The following is a 6000-nucleotide window of genomic DNA, read 5'->3' on the forward strand; positions in this document are numbered from 1 at the left end:
GTATGTCACAGTGCATTCACAGTTTCCTCAATGAACTGTAGATCCCAGTGTCGGCAGCACTCATGCAGCCCCAGACCATGACACTCCCACCACCATGCTTGACTGTAGGCAAGACACACTTGTCTTTGTACTCCTCACCTGGTTGCCGCCACACACGCTTGACACAATCTGAACCAAATAAATTTATCTTAGTCTCATCAGACCACAGGACATGGTTCTAGTAATTCATGTCCTCAGTCTGCTTGTCTTCAGAAAACCCTTGCAGGCTTTCTTATACATCATCTTTAGAAGAGGTTTCCTTCTGGGACAACAGCCATGCAGACAATTTGATGCAGCTGCGGCATATGGTCTGAGCACTGACAGGCTGACCCCCACCCTTTTAACCTCTGCAGCAATGCTGGCAGCACTCATATGTCTGTTTCCCAAAGACGACCTCTGGATATGATGCTGAGTGGAACTTGTCCTGTTAAACCGTTGTATGGTCTTGGCCACCATGCTACAGCTCAGTTTTCAGGGCCTTGGCAATCTTCTTATAGCCTAGGCCATCTTTATGTAGCACAACAATTTTTTTTTCAGATCCTCAGAGAGTTCTTTGCCATGAGGTGCCATGTTGAACTTCCAGTGACCAGTATCCAGTGAACTTCCAGTGACCAGAGTGAGAGCGATAACACCAAATTTAACACACCTGCTCCCCATTCACTTAAGCTCTTAATCTGAACACATGGAGAGAGAGCAATAGTGTTAGGCTCTGAGGAAGAAGGTATACCTTTGAAATGCGTTAGCCAGCAGGACTCGGAGACTGCTATCAGTGGACAGACTGCCATATGTCAAAGACTGTTATAAGCGCGATTTTCGTTCTACCTTTGTGAGTAGTTTTTATTATGTTTTCTGAATAAATATACTAAAGGATAATGCACTAGGCTGGTGCACCCTCTTTTCTTTGTTTTTTGCTCCCCATTCACACCTGAGACCTTGTAACACTAACGAGTCACATGACACCGGGAGGGAAAATGGCTAATTGGGCCCAATTTTGACATTTTCACCTAGGGGTGTACTCACTTTTGTTTCCAGTGGTTTAGACATTAATGGCCGAGTGTTGAGTTATTTTGAGGGGACAGCAAATTTACACTGTTATACAAGATGTACACTCACTACTTTACATTGTAGCAAAGTGTAATTTCTTCAATGTGACAAGAAAAGATGAAAATAAAATATTTACAAAAATGTGAGGGGTGTACTTACTTTTTTGAGATACTGTAAGTGTCATTGAGTTCACCTTGGTTTACACAAGCCTCTGGAGTACTGTCTTCTTACCTCTGCATCCTTACCCTACATTCCTTCTTCTACCTGCCTTTCTTGTTCCTCTCTTCCTTTCCTCTAGCACCCTTGCTTTCCTGTTTCTCACAACCTCTCCCCTTCACTATTTTCTCTGACATACAAGTGGTCCCCTTTCTCCCACAGATAGACTGGGAAGAATCACCCCAAGCAAGACTTACCTTGCTCTATTTCTTCAAGTGATACTAAAGTCTTTTTTTTTTTAACTTAAAAATAACAAACGTATTATACTAACCTGCTCTATGCAGTGGTTTTGCACAGAGCAGCCCAGATCCTCCTCTCCTTGGGTCCCTCTTCGGTGCTCCTGGCCCCTACCTTCTGACGAGTGCCCCCACAGCAAACAGATTGTTATGTGAGCAGCCGAGCGGAGCCACAGCTCCGTGTGTCCATTCAGACACAGAGCCACGGCTAGGCCCTGCCCCACTCTCTCCTCATTGGCTCACTGACTTTGATTGACAGCAGCAGGTAGCCGAGTCTCTCCTGCAACATCAATGGATAGAGATGGGGCTCGGGTAAGTATTAGGGGCAGCTGGGGGTGCTGCTGCACACAGAAGTTTTTTTTATCTTAATGCATAGAATGCATTAAGATAAAAAAACCTTCTGCCTTTACAATCACTTTTAGCTTACTTGTGACACTACTTTGAATATTCCTTATGTTTATCGTTTCTAGTCTGTTTGTACAAACGGAAATCCCACTGCTTTATGGATTACTCTTCTACCACTGGATAATTAATGTGTCTCTTGCACCGTATTTTGGAGATAAAATACTACTTTGTAGAGCTGCACGATTCTGGCCAAAATCAGAATCACGATTTTTTTTGCCTAGAATAAAAAGATCACAATTCTATCACGATTCTCACGACTTAAAATCTTTCACTTTATACAAAAAAAATGGGCTAACTTTACTGGTTAGTTTTTTTTTTTTAATTGATTAAAGTAATTAAAAAAAAAAAAAAATTGCATTTCAAAGACTGCTGCGCAAATACAGTGTGATATAAAATATTGCAACAACCACCATTTTTTTCTCTAGGGTGTCTACTAAAAAAATATATATAATGTTTGGGGGTTCTAGCAAAAAAAAAAAAAAATGATTTTAACTTGAAACCAACAAATGTCAGAAAAAGGTTTAGTGTTTAAGTTTTGACATTCCACACAAATGGAACTTTTTTCACTTACACAGGAAGTCTATTCCATTGACAAATTGTTACAATGTTTATACTCAAGTTCAACTGATAAAGAATGTTTTGATTCTTGGCAGACTGCCCAGTTTTTCTCTTCCTTTCTTTTGAGGGCTGTGGCTTCAGAAGAGCTGAGAGAATTCCTTGCATAGAAAGAAATGTGAAACACTTTAGTCAAGATCGCGATAACGATTCTTGAGGTTTAATTGTGCAGCTCTACTACTTTGATGTTCTTGTTATCCCTCATCTTTAAAAGGGTTGAGATTCTGTATAGGCATTTCTTTACGCTGTACATTCTTGTGCAATTCCTAGTGTGAACTGGCCCTAAAAGCTGCTCCTCTTTCTTTTTTGTTGTTTGCATATTTGCTCCAATACATGCTATTATTATTATTTCTTTTTTTTACTCTATACTGCAAATGTATATTTTTTAAGTCACGCAACCAAGTTATCAGCTTCTGAATATGAATGACCACATATGTATATCATATTTTAGCATAAAAAAGTGGGGCTGGGACTTTAAATAAGGTTTATGTGGCATGGCTAAAAGATAAGTCAATGTTGAAAAACATATGTTTGTTATCGTGAACAGTGTAGTAACATAGCATAATACAGTTAGTACATACATGAATTTTTGAACATATCAATAACATGTTACAGAGCATATATACATAGAAACAATCATAGCAGCATAGCACATTGCATTGTATGGTGTAGGACAACTGTCCTTTATATCAGTGTTTCTCAACTCCAGTCCTCAAGGCGCCCCAACAGGTCATGTTTTCAGGATTTCCCTCAGATGAAATGGCTGTGGGAATTACTGAGGCAGTGAAACTGATCAAATCACCTGTGCAAAATAATGGAAATCCTGAAAACATGACCTGTTGGTGCGCCTTGAGGACTGGAATTGAGAAACACTGCTTTATATCATAAGATCACTTAAAAAGCAGGATAGTATGGTATAAGCTAGAATAGATGAATAAAACACATTGAACCGTCTATAAGGGAACATAGTGCATCCAGATATCCCGACATGTTTTGTGGATTCGCTCCACTTCCTCAAGGGAGGATGCATCAATATCTGCAATTAGACATAGATAAATCATTATGGTCTAATGTTGTACCCAAAAAAATTATACGTGGGGAGAGGAAACTACCCATCCCATCACTCACATATCAGCTAGGTCTAGAACATGTGAAACTAAAAACTGAGGGCTGCTTGAGATGTCTGTCAGGGAACTGTGGTAACAGGGACCTGTAGAGAAATCAAACGCACGTTTGATACCCGAAAGAAAAAAAGTATCCAAGTGATGGTCTATATGGGCTCCAATTCTGTAGAATTAAATAAATTATGTATAACTTGGGGTATATACTAATATGTATAATAGTAAAAGTGAGTGGGGCCCATTGCCAAGGTGAAAAGAAAGGTATAGACAGGGTGTGAGATAGCAAATATATCTGAAGAAACATGACCTCAATGTGAAGAAAAAGAGCATGGGACAGGTGTGCAGAACCAACCAGGAAAAAAGAAAAATAGGGACTGGTGCTGAAAAGCCTGGAAAAAGAAAAAATCCCAAAGTGATTAAACCGTATCTATGGTCAAAATATAAAATCATATATTCATTTCTGAATTGTAATTCATTTTTTTTTTTTTTAGCCAACTCCAATTAATCTGAAAGATCTTGAAGTTTATATACTTCCCACCCATTTACTTCCTTGTATTATGTGACACATATTCCCTATGCCCCGCTGATAGACACTGCTATGGCACACATTTCAAAGAGTCTGCCTTCCGAACTACAGAGGTGCTGAGAGGAGGAGTTTGAGGAGGTGCAGTCAGTAAGGGAATCACTGCTTTTAGGCAGCAAGGTACCATGGGAAATGTAGTCCTTAGAAACTGAAAGGTAGAGGCGAAACTGAAAAGCATGCAGGGAATCCAGGAAGTTGTGGAAAGAGATGGCCAGCAGACAGGCAAAACTCACAACATGTAAGGACTTTTTTCAAGCAAGCTTATACAGTATTACATTGTCAAATATAACAATTGTTTGTATTGCTATTGCAACACTGATGTTATAAAATGAAAGGGTGTGCTATGACTATAGTACTTCCGTTTATATTTTCTGCTATTTTTTTTTTCTAAAAATGGGTATTTCATGAATACAGTAAGTAAAATGACAACTGTCAATTTAAGAAAAACTGTAGATACTATAATTTATTTATTTGGTTGTGTGCTATATATTTGCAAAACACTTATGTAAATTTAACCAGTTAGGCTTTGTTCACATGGGGTTTACAAATGTGTACCCCATATGAAGGCCATGTTTACCGACACGGGGATGTGTTCCATGTATCTCTGTGCAGGCAATCCCATTGATGTCAATTAGAACACAGTGGTTGCACGGACACAGCCACTGCTCCCAATATGATATCTGTGTGGGTGCGGGTGCATGGCCCTGAACACAGACCGTGTGAGTTTGGGAACATACACACACATGGATGTTGTATTGAGGGCTGCAACCATGTCCATGCAGCCACTGCGTTCCAGTTTACGTCAGTGGGACTGCCTGCATGGGTATGCACGTAACACCAGTGCATCCCTTTCCAGGTAAACACAACCCTTACACGGGGTACATATTAATATGCCCCATGTGATCCCCTTGCCCCGGGCACCACATTGAGAGGGGAGCTGCCAATCCGTGCGGGCAGTGGTGGAACTTACTGGAATCGATCTCTGTGGCTCTCCCTGGAATAGCTGAAATCCAGCATTGCTTCCTCCCTGCCTCTGGCTTTCAGCTGCTGCAGGGAGAGCCACACAGAAGATTGGTTCCTGTAATTTCCCCCATCCACTGCACTAATCCCCCGCTTTGTCCATATGCGACACACACACACACACACACTGCGGGCTTCCCTCTGCTCCTGCTGGCTGCTGCAGGGCACAGGGGATCTTCACATGGATGGCTCGGGAAGAGGGTGGGGGCAGTAAATATATCATACTTACCAGCCCTTCCTTTCTTTAATGAGCACAGTGAGTGGACGGTACTGATTATTCATCGTGTTCATTCATAACTAAAGCATCATAAACTGTGTTATTCTTCAGTTTGTGAATGAATAGGAAGCCTCAGAGCGCTTCCTATCTCCAGTGCAGCTGAGGCTGCAGAGAAAGGGATTGGGGAATCTATATCCCCAGTCCCTTTCTCTATCCCAGAAGTGAGACATCATGGGTCTGTTTAGACCCCTGATATTTCACCAAAGACCCCGCAACAGTGTTGTGAAAAAAAAAAAGTAAACAAACGTAAAAAAAAAAAAAAAAACTAAAAAACAATTGTAAAAAATTAATAAATAAATAATATAGGGGAAAAGAGGGTCATTGTATAGAGGAGGGCAGTGTGTAAAGAGGCTGGATGTAAAGAAATAGAAAAAAAAATGCACTATAAATTGCTTATATATTAACCCCCCTGGTCGGTATTCCCGAGTCTGGATCACATCGCAC

Source organism: Aquarana catesbeiana, linkage group LG02 (assembly GCF_042186555.1).
Source record: "Aquarana catesbeiana isolate 2022-GZ linkage group LG02, ASM4218655v1, whole genome shotgun sequence".
Taxonomy (NCBI): Eukaryota; Metazoa; Chordata; class Amphibia; order Anura; family Ranidae; genus Aquarana; species Aquarana catesbeiana.